The sequence below is a fragment of the Cyprinodon tularosa genome, unplaced genomic scaffold (genome assembly GCF_016077235.1).
Source record: "Cyprinodon tularosa strain WSP-4 unplaced genomic scaffold, ASM1607723v1 ctg31, whole genome shotgun sequence".
In the NCBI taxonomy this organism is placed as follows: Eukaryota; Metazoa; Chordata; class Actinopteri; order Cyprinodontiformes; family Cyprinodontidae; genus Cyprinodon; species Cyprinodon tularosa.
In genome coordinates this window covers 774,420-789,513 of record NW_024039019.1, presented here as the reverse complement: position 1 = coordinate 789,513, position 15,094 = coordinate 774,420, and the positions used below count along the sequence as shown (strand labels likewise).

General features: G+C 38.3%; 1 protein-coding gene across 1 annotated transcript in view; it reads right to left on the bottom strand.

Moving 5' to 3' along the window:
* The window catches only part of LOC119788054 (polycomb group RING finger protein 3), an 85,478-nt gene extending 75,615 nt beyond the window's left edge, over positions 1 to 9,863 (bottom strand). The window contains exon 1 of the mRNA XM_038292178.1: positions 9,722 to 9,863. The gene's annotated coding sequence lies outside the window, so the exon portion shown is untranslated. The remainder of the gene's footprint in view (positions 1 to 9,721) is intronic.
* Positions 9,864 to 15,094: the final 5,231 nt, after the last annotated feature.

Below are 15,094 nucleotides of genomic sequence, written 5' to 3'. Positions count from 1 at the left end.
GTGGATCATCAAAATTATTCTGGTGATATGTTTACGTAAGGATGTCCTACGTGCTCGCCCCGTTAGCTATCTTTTTCTGCATATGCGCACTTTAAAGTGCATATTTTTGGTGAGCTATTGTTTCAGACAGTCATTGAAGCTCACCTTTCTCACAGCAGGTCTATGAAATTGGCCGAGGATCATGAAATAAAAAGTGTCTATGAATTGTATGAGAGAAGAAAGACATCGGAAGAGGCAGATATATCCCAGAATGCGTTGCACTGAGAACTCTCCTTGCAAAGCATTATGGGAATTGCTGTCACATCGGCCACCAGAGACTGTCGCTACCTGACAGCAGCAACTAACAACAAAGATGGCAAAGGCACAGTGCGGTGGACGAGGAGTTACGTGACCAACAGGGAGCAAAAAACATAATCTGTTCAAATGGTCAATTAACTGAGTTTGCTATAAAGTTCACTATATAGTTCCCGCTCTATATATAGTGATTGAGGGATTTAGGCGGACGTTCAGACTAGGGGTGTAAATCACATCCATCATGGCGATTCGATTCAGTATCGATTTCCTGACCCAACGATTCGATTATTTTCGATACTCAAGAATACACCACGATTGGATTCGATTAATCTGTAAAAAAAATTTTTTTTTTTTTTTTTTTTTTTTTTTTTTTTACACCTTACAGGCTAAACAAAGTTTCAAGTTTGAAATAAATCAATGAAAGCTGTAATATCATTTTGCATTTTCTTTAGAAACAACAGCAAATAACAGAAGTAGAAAAGTTGCATCAAAAAATACTGCACAATATCTGTGTAATGAGTTCAATGCAATACCTCGGCTCCAGAGAAACTGTCCAACATATTTTTTTTAGAATGTAATAAATATACTCAGGAAAGAGAGATGTTGCTTAGAGAGTTAGACAGGAATAAAAATAAACTAGATATAAGGGAATTGTTTCAAAGGTCATCTGGGGATGTAGTTTTTGGGAGTATTTTTAATTTTCTAAGAAGAACGGGTATTTTAGGGAGAATATAATAGTTTGTCTGGTCCATACTCCATTCTGGAAGGTGGCGGTAATGCACCTATAAGTTGCTTGCCAACCGCCATTAAACAAAGGAAGAAGAAGAAGGCTCCAGAGTGTCGACGTCACCACCCCCTTGAGAGACGCTCCGCTGCACCTCTCCCAGATTGTAGCTGACCAGAAACAGTGCAGCAGACAGGAGGCCGGCTTGTTTTGTTTTTATGACCGAAATTGCGGAAAACAACTCGTGAAGTTTGACCCGCTAGAAGAGCGAGGTGCGCGAGAACGCTGGGACCCTTTTTCCAGTTGGATCTCAGTTGATCTCAGTTTCAGTTGGAACAGCAACTTAAGCAGAGCGTGCACGAGGAGAAATGGGCTAATGCATGCTCTCGCACGTGTTTAATAGGCATTCCCTCTCTGGCACACGCATTTTTTTTTTTCAAGTGGAGAGGGCAGGTCTTTTAAAAAATTTGCGAAAATCCTCCACAAAACCTTTAATATTGGATATAGGTCCAATATGATCCCAAGAACTAATATCAGATTAACTCGGCCGGCATCTAAAATCTCAATTATTGGCATACTGACAGAAACTCATTGCTTCTGTTTAAAGGTTCTGCAACCCACTGGTTAAAACAACATGGGTCAGTTGTTCTCATACCTAGTGTTGTTGACTATTGTCTGTTTAAATAATATCACCTGATCAAGCCCTTTCTAACATTTCACACTAATGTTGGGCAATTAGACGAATTTGTCAATAGACCCAGCCCTTCATTGATTGTTTTTGAGAGCGATTATTGTCTTTTTTTAACCTAGGGCTTAAGATGAAGGCTGCAACAACAAAAAAAGAAAGAAAAGAAAACCTAATAATGTTTTTAATGTTAAACACAAACTCCTTCCAGCTGCAGGTTGTTGTTGTTGTTGTTTTTTTTCAGTGCCACTATGCACTGAAAAAAAACAAACCAGAACCAGATAGAGGCAGTTTTTGTTTTAGATGTGCTCACAGGCTGTTGGAAACGAGGAAACTATTCCCTATTCCCACTGGATGAAATGTAAACATTTTTGAAAAGAAAACTAGCAAGTTTTACATACTGGGTGTTAGCAGTCAGTCCGGGTGGTTAATAATATCAGCAGCGGTGCAAAAGACGTGCTCTGCAGGCGTGTTTGTCTTTGCCCACATAGTAACCCGCACGAATATATCGTCCATCGCCTCTTTTTGGGCCAAAGAATATTGTTTGGAAATCATTTACATATCGCCCAACATTATTATATGTTATAAAAGAAGTCAATGTAGAATTTGTGCAACAATATCAGTATCATATCGGAAAATAAAAAAAAATAGCATCGAGAAACCCCTAAAAACTTCTTATTTTCCACCAATATCCTGCTACACGTGGACATAGTCTATCTTTTAGCCAATCTGATGGTTGAGTAACCTAAATAATAAATTAAAAACAGTAAAACATTTTGTTGCCATACTCCTATGTTTATTTTACCAAATAATTAGGAGCAAAAGGGTTTTAGAATTAAAGCTTGTGTATTTTGTCAATATATGGTTTTCAAAGGCAATTACTTATAAACCTTGTAAAATCACATGATTTATCTATTTATATATAGATATATAAAAACAAACAAGCACTAGGGAAAAGATGCAGAGCCATGTATGAAAATATTGCACGCATCCCAAAAGCAAACAGAAAAATGTAATTGTCAGCTGCATTTTATTGTTCTTCCTCCAACTAGTTGCCATATTTAACCTTTTTTTTCTCATAAATGTTTCACAATGGCAAGAAGATTCTCACTTCCCTTCCCGGTCAGAAAAAGTTAAGTCTTAAAAGGCACGTGAGTCTGAAAGTCACATGGAAATGATGCCGGGTTTCCTAATGTTACCACCAATTAGAAAAGGAAGTTATTTGGTGTGAAAAGACCTGCAGCTCACATGCAGAACAATGTCTGTGATGGTGTTGCAACCAATATGAAGGACTGACGCGTTAATCGGGTTCATGCAAGCAAACATTCCTGCTGAAGTGCTGTAAAACCCAAGAATACAGCAGGTCATTATTATCAGTTTAATATTAAACAATCCACCTTTCCTAATAATTGGAAGGGTTATGTGAGCAGCTCCTCTAACAGTAGCTCTATTTCCAAATTGATCCTCTAGGGTTATTGCTCATACAGTGAGGTGTCTCGTTTCGTTTCCTGTCCAAGAAAAAAACAAATGGCTCTTCCAGCGCTTCAGTTTCTATTGAGTTTTCTCATTATCAGACAGAGCTGAGTCTAAGAGGCAGTATCCTGCTTCCCTGTCATGCAGTTTTATCAGGCTGCCCAGAGGGACCATTAACATTGTTTTACCAGGCAGAGAGGCATGTTTTCTGGTAGGATAGATGATTCTTAGGTCATTTGTAATCATTACACACTGATTAACACGCAGACATACAGCTATAATGCCGAAAAATGATGATTGAGGCACGACATCTCAGAGCAGAGCGGCTGTTTATAATCAGCTGCAGATAACAAGGCTGTTTTCACACAAAGTAGAAAGCAAAGCGAAGATGTGAGGAATTATTCAACCTAGAATGAAGCATCATTCAAGTAGAAGTCTAAGGTTGAGTTTCTGTCAGAACTGGAGGTTTCTTCTGGGTTTTATTTAGGAGTAGAACAGAAGTTGAAGCCACAGCAGAAAGACTGAGCTTTATAATTAGCAATCAAATAACACCCCAGTCATCATGTGGATCATGATGGTAGGGGGAAGACTGAATAAGGATCCACTGCAGAATGATGAAGCCACCCTTAGGGAAAGTTAAGGAGCTCCGCCATTCAGGAAAGGAACAAATGGGAATCAATGCTTTCTAATAGAAAGGAGCCAGCTTTCCAAAGGAAGCGTTTTAGATATAAACCTTAGGGAGAAAACCTGTGAGCCTACCCAGGATCCATTGGAGATTATTCCTCTGAGCCGCCGTGGAAATAACTCTTTATTAGAACGGAAGCCGAAGAGAGAAGCGCCCTTTTCCATAAATACGCCCTCAACTCGATTAAATTGTATTCTGTAATTATGGTTTTCCATTAGTAGCTGGTATGTAGTAAGATAACCGTCAATAAAAATGTATGTGTGAGGGTCTAAATATTTAAATGTAAGTCGATAAAAATGAGTAAATGTGAGATTTGTATTTTTCCTTGTTTTCAGTTCCTTCACTTGTAACATCAGATGATCAGGATACAAGTTTAGAAGTTACAAATGCAAGTTACTGGGTTACAGCTTTGCACAAATTTACGATTGTGAATAATATATTCCCCAAGTATTAATCATAAATGTACATGTCTGAATCACAAATTCATAAGTGTTACTAGTTGGTGGCAGTAATGACCTGGAAAGTTACTCGACAACCAGCATTGAAGACGAAGACTAAAGAACAACCATCGACCAAATGCAATTCAGTTCAATTCAATTTATTTCTATAGCGCCAATTCACAACACGTCATCCCAAGGCTCTTTAAGAGACAATTCAACCAGATCATACAATCAGATCGGCTCAGAGTTTTCTATCTAAGGAAAACCAGCTGATTGCATCGACTCTTTGACTCTAACCCCGAAATCCCACATCCTCCGTCACCGCTCCACCCCGCTGCGCTCCAGACCGTCTGAGCAAAGCAAAGCCTACAGCGTCCGCTGTTCCTCCCGTCCTGCTCTGCCCTGACTTCCTCAGTGTTTGAGGAGCGCATGCGCCATATTATTAAATTCAAAGGAGCAAAACATGCAGAAATGAACGCTTAATGACATATTAAAAATAATCCTCATCTGCATCCAGCATATGTTCGGTTTCTGCCCAAATATTTTCTTTTAGTTGTGGATTTTCCTAACAGGGATAATTAGGCTCATCCATGCTTTGTACAAACTATGTTTGTTCTCCACTTCCAAACTCAGCATCTCTTCATCCAGGCCTACGATAAGAAGTTTCTTTTGAAGTTGTGAGGTGTGCTCTTAGAAGTTTTGAATGGATATGATTAAACTTTTAGGCCTCTCAGTATAAAACAAATAATTTGATGGAGATGAGAAATCTGCTTCCTGGTATGAGGAAGTACCAATAGTTTGCATCCAATCATTTAATTAAACGCTCTTGGTTTTTAGGAATATAGAAGAATTATGCTCCAATGTTTAGTTACAGATCTGTCGTTACCATATTTTAATTTGACAAACCGGGTCTTCTCGTTATTCTTTTTCCTGTCTGGTGTGATTGCAAAGGCAGATCTTGACCTGGCCGGACCGGAGCGGAGCAAAAAAATAGCTCAGCTCCGTATTTAGAAGGTGAGGAACGGAAAGATGTACGTGGACGGTGACGTGCGGAGGAGTAGCGGTGGATGTGGGAAAGCTCTCATTGATTAACATGACAGAAAAGTCGTCTGCACGACGTACGTGAGCAGGGCGCTGATGGAGTATGTGGGGGGAAGGAAATCCCTCACACATTGGCTATGTCCAAACATCCGCCCTAACCACTGAATCCCGCAGTCACTAGTAGACTTATAGTGAACTCAGTCAACTGACCGTTCTAAAACATTATCACTACTTTTCACTCACCTTTGGTCACGTAACTCCCCCTGCCTACACTGTGCCTACGCCATCTTTGTTATTTGTCGCCGACACAACAAAACCCATGATGCTTTGCAAGGAGAACTCTGGCGAAGCAATCTGGGATTGTCTAGTGACCGTGGATGATCACTACTTTTAAAGGTGCATTGAGGGAAATTTCAAGTCCCCTACCTTCTCATCCACTGGATGTTAGGACACTCATAAAATTGACTAACCTCTATATCGTGATTAGGGCGGACATTCGGACACAGCCATCCTTTTAGCATAGGGCTGTTTTCGTCTTCTCATTTAATGCCGGTTAATTAACAACCTACTGTCTCTGACTGCTATGGAGTATAACTGTGCTACCTGAGCCTTTACATTTTTACTTGTATATGTCTTTTTTATTCTTATGAATTTGTGATTCATAAATATAAATTTGTGATTTATACTCTAGAATATATGATTTTATTTTTCCATTTGTGATTCATACTTGTGATTTTTTTATTATATATTAGGGTCTCTTTATTTCTATTTTATTTTCAATATGACACTGATATTTCAGCTTTGAGTGTTGACTGACACAGATACGTGACATCAGCATTACTCATGCATACTTTTATTTCTTATTCTATAGTTTGAAATTATAGAAAAGGCTTGATCAAGTGATATTTCTCAAGCAGAGAAGAAACCTTAACATGTGGTATGAGAACAACTGACCAATTTCTTATGCACCACAGAGTAACATAAACTTTAAACATAAGTGGATAAAAGTGTTTCATTGAGTTTTCTAATATCTGAGATTTGAGAGGCAGGCCGATATATTCAGATTTTTTTGGCTAATATCGGACCAATTTCCTAAATCAATACCAGATTGAGACACCCCTAGTAAATATATGGTTTGTACTTTGTGATGATTTGTGATTCAGACTCATAAATGTGTGATTTTTGTACTTGGAAATTTGTGATATATACAACTGGTGCCTTCTAAAGCTGTATTCTGACAGAGTAAACACCTGATGCTAGGTATATCAAGGGGCTGATTGACTTCTGTTTACATATTCAGACACCTCTGCCTCCATCTTTACCGACACGTATCCGTCACTGTTGACCGGGTACCAAGTGAGCTGAATCTGGAGAAAACCTCAAGGTGAGTAGAATGGCGTTACTTGAGCAACTCCCTTACAAATTAAAACTCATACTGACAGTGTATTTTGGGCTTTATAGAAAATGAAAACACTGGAATTAAGTCGGAGTATGCCAAAGCCTTCGTCACAATGGGACTCTCATCAAAGACCAACTAGATAAGCGTATGGCGTGAACATCCTCTAAGCGAAAGGCTGCATTTCCACACAAAGCATGGAGGTAATCTTAACATGTTTATAGCAGAGTTAAGTAGGGTTGTCACGATACTAAACTTTTCAACTCGATACCGATACTGAGGAAAATATTCGATACTCGATACCATTTTCGATACCACAAGGATAAAAACAAAGACTCCAAAGGTCTACAGAAATATTTTCATTAATAAATAAAATACAATAAATAAACACAATAAAGGTTGTATGCTGTGCATAATATTAAGCAAGCTTGATAAAAAACTTAGAAAATTCAAATTAAGTGTTCCTTCCTTGGCTACGCTTTGCACACATAACAATGACCCTAGCCAAACCAGTTAAGAAACAAAAATAATTTTCAGCAGCTGCACCTCTTACAAAAACAAAAGTCTGAAACTGAAAAGACACAGAATTATTCAATCACACAGTGTTCAGAAAGTGCATTGTCCTCTATTCTGCACTTTAGATGAATGACTGTTTAGGTGCCACTGGTGACGGCACTGTATCGATACTTTTAAAAACGAGTATTGTATCCGGATACAACATTTCAGTATCGATACTTTTTTGAGTTTCGATACTTTTGACAACCCTAGAGTTAAGGCTGATTTATACTCAGAAACTAGGTCGTCTGCGTGTGTCGCAGTAAAAGTAGAGATACCTCTGCCCCTGCCGCAGACACTCTGCTGCACCTCTCCTATATTGCAGGTGACCGCAGAGAGGAGGCCTCTGATTGGTCAAATCTACATCCGCTCTACACTATGCGTATTTCCTGTTTGCTTACCAGCTTGTTTTGTTTGTATGACCGACTCATGACCATTGAGCGGCTAGAAAAGCAAGGTGCGCGAGAACACTGGGACCCTTTTCCACCTTGATCCCCACTCTTTATCACCCTCATGTCCCTCCGTTGTCGCACAAACTTGCCCCGATTTCCTCACCATGTTGGCCATATCTAGACCCACAGCTAGTTCCTGATTGTCCCTCTTGCGTTGTGGCGTGGAATAACATAGCACAGACCACGCTTCAATATTGGGCATATATGAAAAATGTCTGCGCCATACCTGCGACAAGCTCACTGCGACACACTGCTACAGGAGTATAACCAGCCCTTTAATTATACATTGTTCATTTGGCCAGGATCAAATGTCCTGGGTTATGTGCAGAATTTCATGATTGACTTATTACGGATATTTCTACTATGGCTGAATGAAAATGAAACCTGGAAATGTACACATTTTGCTTTTTCCTTTTACTACAGGTAACCAGACCTGGGAAATGTTTTAAATCATAGAGTAGAGTAGAATAGAATAGAAAATCCCTTTATGTCCCACAATGGGGAACTTCTGGCATTTACAACAGCAAAAAGCTTACAGAAAAAATGGTCACACAAATATGGACCTTAGAAAAAAGTATAAGAATAACATAATAGTGAAGAGTTAAACGATAAAAATTGTTCATTTGGCCAGGATCACACGTTCTGAGTTATCAGCATGATTGACTTATTATGTATATTTATTTCTATAATAGATGACTGAAGATGAAACCTGGAAATGTAAACAGACCTGGGAAATGTTTGAAATCATAGAATAGAAAATCCCTTTACTGTCACACAATGGGGAAATTCTGGTGTTTACAGCAGCAAAAAGAGAATAAAACATAGAAATATAGAAAAAATGGTCACACAAATGTGGATCTTAAAAAAATATATAAAAATAACATAAAAGTGAAGAGTTAAAGGATCAAAAATAAAATCCTTTAAAGTATTTTAACAATATAAAATTGTGCACCTGGATAATAAATCAATTGAACAAACCATTAAACAGCAACATTTTTACAGTAATGGATATGTGAAAATAGCAGCAACATCAGGGCTGTGCAGAATGACAGCAGCATGTTATTTAACTGACTAAGGTAGAAACTGTGCAAAATCAGCATGAATGTAACAACTTATTGAGGTTGTTGGGAAGCAGTGATGTTATCATCAGATGATATACTTTAAATTTGTCATATAATAGATTTAAATAGGTGTTAGATTCATGCACGTGCAGCCCACTCTGACCCTCTTCCGCACACCTTTAGACCCATGCATGATTTAAAGCTTGCAAAAGTCCAAAATGTTGAAAAGTTAGCAGAGATCATGGAGTGTGATGAGGTCCTGGTGACCCCATCACACACAGAGGGAAGCTTTGTTTGCCTGGAGGTGATCATGGATCTAGATCTCTACACAGAAAAGTGCAGACTTGTTGGTATCTCCTCCCCACAATGTCAGCCTGCTGTGCTGCATCAGCCTGAAGAGGGGCGACAACCACAAGACAAGATACACTAATATGCACCAACTTTTTATTTTTATTAAATCCTCTCCTCAAAGCAGCTCCTCCACCACATGTTAGCCCGAACTTTGTACTGGTGGGGGTGGACGAGGCTCTAGCTTAATGGTGGAGCTTTCAAGAACATTCCAGCTCAATGGGAACCAGTGATGTTCGCTGAGGAGGAACATCGGCATTTAAACACAACCAGACGGGCACGAGGCTCTCCTCAGCCCGGGCTGACGGTGGACGGAACGGTTAGCCTGACGGCCGCCTAAACGGCACACTTTCCCTGCTCTAGTCCCCGGCAACACCACCTCATCCCACGGTGTGCAACTGCAGGGCCCGGCGCCGCCATACACCACCACACAGGCGCATAGAACAACACGTAGAGCATGCTGTGGAGCGGACGGAGGACAGGGGGGCGAGCCGGTGGGGGGAAACCGGAGAACGAGCGTCCGAGGGCGGACACGCTTAAACTGGGAAGGAAAGTGGGCAAACTAACCTGTATGAGAGCCGCACAGTCCGCTGGATGTTTAGCTGGAATCCGAGTTAAATCCACTATCAGTGTAACAAAGAGGCGAAAATCGCCGAGCGGTGACGAAACAGGCCGAAACTCTGAGGAGACCGGGGAAGGGGGGGGATTGGCGCATGCGCAGAGCGCGCGGCAGAGGGTGAATGGGTTCAAGGAGGCTTTTCTGAAAAGTGATCGAATAAATGAGTTATTAATTATCTTCTTCTTCTTATGAGATTTTATGGCGGTTGGCAAACTTGTGAAATGTGCATTACCGCCACCAACTGATATGGAGTAAAGCAAGGAAACAGGAAACGATTCACCCCCCCCAAAAAAAAAAAAAAAAAAAAAAAAATACAATAAAATAACCTGTGTAACTTAAACCCACATAATACTAAATTATACTAAATTACATTTGCCCGTATAATTTTAATTTACTCTAGGTCATCGTACCTCTGCCAGTTTCTGATGGTCCCATTGGTCTTTCCATCATGCTTCCAACCATCTCCCAGTTCATATCTTTAACATCCAGATATTTTTCTGCAGCCTTCACTATTATTTTGATTTTTTCTGTTTTTTTTGTCGTCTGAGCAGTACAATTAATCACTTCCACCATGAAAAGAACAAAATTTGTCTTTTTAACAATTAGTGAGTCTTCATCAATTTTTGGAGATTTCTCTAGAGGTTTGAAATTTGCCGTGTGTTGAACTGTAGGTTTGGGTTTTTCTGACTGAGATGGGATCCTTTTTGCAGCTTCAGCATAAGTTATTCCAAGCTCAAATTTCATTTTTTTTATTTCTTCAGACCTTTTGCTTGCTTCACAGCCGCGATAAGCAGCAGTATGTTCTCCACCACAATTACAGCATTTTATTTTAGCTTCTTTTCCACATTTACCATATTCATGTTCTCCTGCACACCTTCCACACCTCTGTTTCCCTTTACAAACTGCTGCAATGTGTCCGAATTTTTGACATTTGAAACATCTCAATGGTGGTGGATTGTAGATTTTGACATTGTAACTGATGTAACCGATGAATACTTTGCTTGGTAATTGCTCTTCCTCGAATTTAATTAGTACAGATAAACTGTCAGATCTTTCTCCGTTTCTTGTTGTTTTTAACCGTTTTACTTCTTTTACTTTTGCACCGCTTATGTTTTCCAGAATCTCTTTTTCAGAAATTTTCAGAAGAACTCCTCCAATGACTCCCCTGCTGATCTTTTTGTTCTCCATTAGGCTGCACTGAACTCTTATCCCGTCAATTTTGTTAATACGTATTGCTTTGCCTTGCTGGGCGCTGTCTCTGCAGTTAATTAGCAGGTCTCCACTGTACAGAATTCTGGCACCTCTGACTTCTCCAACAAGTTTATTGATGGTTTTTGTTAAGTGAACCGGATTCCAGTTTGTAAAAGAGTCTGCCTGATTAACGACTTTGAATATGACTTTGAATTCATTTTGTTGTGCTGTGGAATGTATGGATTGATCATCACTGGATTGTTCTGAACTAGATTCCCCTTTAACTGATCTCTGTTTTTTCCGCTTTTTCTCATTTTTTGATGCTGCTATCTTCCAACCTTCATTGTCACTATTTCCCTCTTCCATCCCACAAGAATCGCTTCCTGTTTCCTCACTACTCACGGCCCAGGACATTTCTCCACAAGCAGAGCAGCTTCAAAACACGCGCCATGCACCAAACGACCAACGTTCCTCCCACGTGACATTTGTTGCTCAAAACGCCCTCTCAAAGTTATTAATTATTGATTTACCGCCACCTTTTGATACGGAAGTGGATGCAGATGCTTTAAACGTCAAAAGGTGGTTCCGTTATCTATCTCACCTTTAGATGTTGACCTAAGTGAAACTTATTAAAGTGTAAACATTATTGCAATCAATTCAGGTTTTAAAAAAAAGGTTAAAAACTGAAATTTTACTAAAATAAAAATGTAGAAAAGATATGATAACATTGTCTTCTTTTTAAATAAAATAATAATAATAATAAATAAATAAAAATATGAGAACATTGTCAATACCTCAACTTGGTCTAACAAAGATGTCTAAATACTGATCAGTCAGCCTATGTTACATTTATATTATAAGTCTAATTAATTTAGCGTTTTTTTGAGGTCACTGTGGAGGTCTTTAACAAAAATTAATCTCAAATCCAAGCACATTTGTTTGCAAAGACATTAAAAATTCGCAAATGAGAAAATGTAAAGTCTCTGCAAATGGTTTTAATGTCAAAATTAGGTTCAGCTATCTATCTCATGTTAAGAAGCTGACTTAAGTGAAACTTATTCAATTATAAACATTATTTCAATTAATTCAGGTTTAAAAAAAGGTTAAAAACTGAAATTTAACTAAAACAAAAATGTGAAAACATATGACAACATTGTCAATACATCAACTTGGTTTAACAGAGATCTTTAAATACTGATCAGTCAGCCTATGTTACATTTATATTTAGCTATGGGTATTTCTTCACTCATTCAAAAAAGTCTAATTAATTGAGGTTTTTTGAGGTCACTGTGGAGGTCTTTAACAAAATTAATCTCAAATGGATAAAACATTTGCAAATGGGAAAATGTATAATATCTGCAAATGGTTTTAATGTAAAACAAAATAAAATAAAAGTGGGATAAAGTCAGAATTCTGACTTTAATCTCAGAATTCTGTCTTTTTTCCCATATTAAACTGAAATACATTTTTAAAATCAGTTAACTGTTTTATTTCTTCAGTGGCCCTAATCCTCTTCCTCTTGATGTTAAAACCATTTTCAGAGATTTTACATTTTCTCGTTTGTGAATTTGTAATTAGTCTGCAAAGAAATATGCATGGATTTAATTTAGTAATAAGTTAATTTATTTAGATTTAATTTTTAATAAGTTTCACTTAAGTCAGCTCCTAAACGTGAGAGAGATAACTGAACCACAGTTAAATACACAGTTAATACGATGGTAACATTGCTATATAGTATAAAAACAAAACATCATGCTACAGAATGCAATCGTGCAAAAAGCAATAAGCTTTTAGCTACAAACTCAATTTCAGTTCAATTCAGTTTATTTATATATTTCCAATTCACAACATGTCTTCTTGATGCACTTACCAGAGATAATTCAATCAGATACATTTGTAAAAAAAAAAAAAAAAAAAACATTTTTAACTAGGGAAAGACAGCTGATTGCATTGAGTCTTTGACTTGGCAGGGTTTGCTCCTCCTGCATGAGCATGTGGTGACCATAGACTTTCTCTTCCATTTTGTCGTTGACTCTGCACTAATCTCTCAGACCAAGTATTCATGCAGCGACAGTAGAGGGGGGAAAAAAGTCTTTTATCAGGAAGAAACCTCCAGCACAACCAGGCTCAGTGTGAGGGGCCATCTGCTGAGGCTGACTGGGGTTCAAGGAGACAGAAGCTGATATACAAAAGGAACATAGCAGCACTGATGTATAAATATCTAATGTTATATCTATACTAGAAAAGGTAATTGTAAAACTGCTCCATAATATGGAGGTATGCAATATGCATCTTTACATTTCTTTTACTATTATTTTTACTGGTTTCTAAATTAGCTATTTTTATTTAAACGCATTTCCTACTTGATGGCTTCTTCTTTGGTTAGTATTAGATAATCTATCTTATCAAAAAGAGTGAATAAAAAGTTTAAAGAATCTCATTCTTTTCCATTAACTCTTCCCAATTCTCTTTTCTTCTGTCTGGTGATGTGGCAATAAGAATAATTGTCTTCATGCCAAAAGAGAGCCCCACAGATTTTGCTTTCACAATTGGAGCAGTACAGCTATCGCCATAGTGTTCCACTTGATTTATGCATATAAATAGCTTTATTATAATTCATGTAGGGAGTATAACAGATTATATGAACACTGCAATGTAAGTAGAACAGGGAAGGAAAAAAAGGACAAAGGACAAAACATGAAGGAAAGAGGAGATAAAAGGGAGTTAATGATAAAACATCTTCAGTCTGCTTCATCACCTGCAAAGAAATCTAAAAAGAACAGCACACCAATGGATATAGTATAAGAGATACAATAAACTAACACCTTGATACTATCGCTGAAGTATAAGTAATATCATTTATCTGACATGCATGTGGTAGCTGAAGATAAGAATATGGGCTTTCTGTTTGGAAGTGAATCTCTAAGTACCTGGAGCCAAGCACCTGTAGTTGTTTCTGAGAGTGCACTTGTGCATGTAAAGTTTATCCAAAGGAAAAATGCTCAATAGTGGTTGTGAAGAGCCGAAGAGGCGCCCCTCCCAGAGACTTGGTGCTCTGGGGGGGGGACCCAAAACCCCAGACGCCCAAAGGGACCCCTGAGCAAAGGCGGCCAGAAGGGGCCAATCCAGGAACTCTGCCCCCCCCACCAAGGGAAGAGAAGAGACAGCCACAAGGACATGCCTCAATGCCAGAGCCCCCAGGAGCCGTGGGGAAGAGCCCACGGGCTCCGCCAGCAGCCAGCCACCCTGAAGTGGCTCTCTTTCCCCTCTTTCCCATTCTCTAAGAAGTAGCAACAGTCTCAGCAAAGACACCCAGACTTCTAACTAACCAGACTACATGGACCTGCAATTATCAGCATTCTATAATAAATGCATCAGATTGCAATTACACATAAATACTATTAAAATTCTTATTATTATGTGTTATCCTATTAAAATTCTGGCAAATAACTAAAGTTGCTGATCTTAAACTTGTAAGATAAGGCAGTGAATTTAAGACTGAGTTAATAAAGCTGATTAACTCTTTTATCATGGGTTGTTTTTCCTGTGTGCCTCTGTGTTTCCTGGTGATGGATGCAACAAATGGATGGATATTTACTTAGATTTAAGTAGATATTACAGAGCACGGTGTGGTGAATAGTTTTAGATTAATTAATTACACGGATACTGTTAAGAGTATTAATGTTTGTTTCTCGTTAGTAACCAGTGGTATTCAGTTAATTGGTGTGTCACTAAAAAGTTCATTTATTTTAGTTGCTTAGTTCAGTAAAATAAACAAATTATGTAGACTGATGTTTTTAAGTGTTTATTTCTGTTAATATTATGATCAACAAAATAATGATTAAAATGAATACGTCATCATGAGCAGACAATGACCTTCTCTAAGTTTGAGAAAAAATGTATCGACTGAGAAGAAATTTAGGGTTAATTAAAGCTAATTGAAAGTTGTTAATTTTCAAAAGGTGACAGTGGAGCCTCGCGAATTGCTAATTATGACAAATGACTGTTGCATGAGTGTAAATCATTTAGAAACAAGAATGTTTAGCCACTTTACACAGACTTTACATTAATTGTTCTTTTATGCGAGCTGAAAGTACTATAATAACCAGTATTCTAGAAAAGAATGAAAA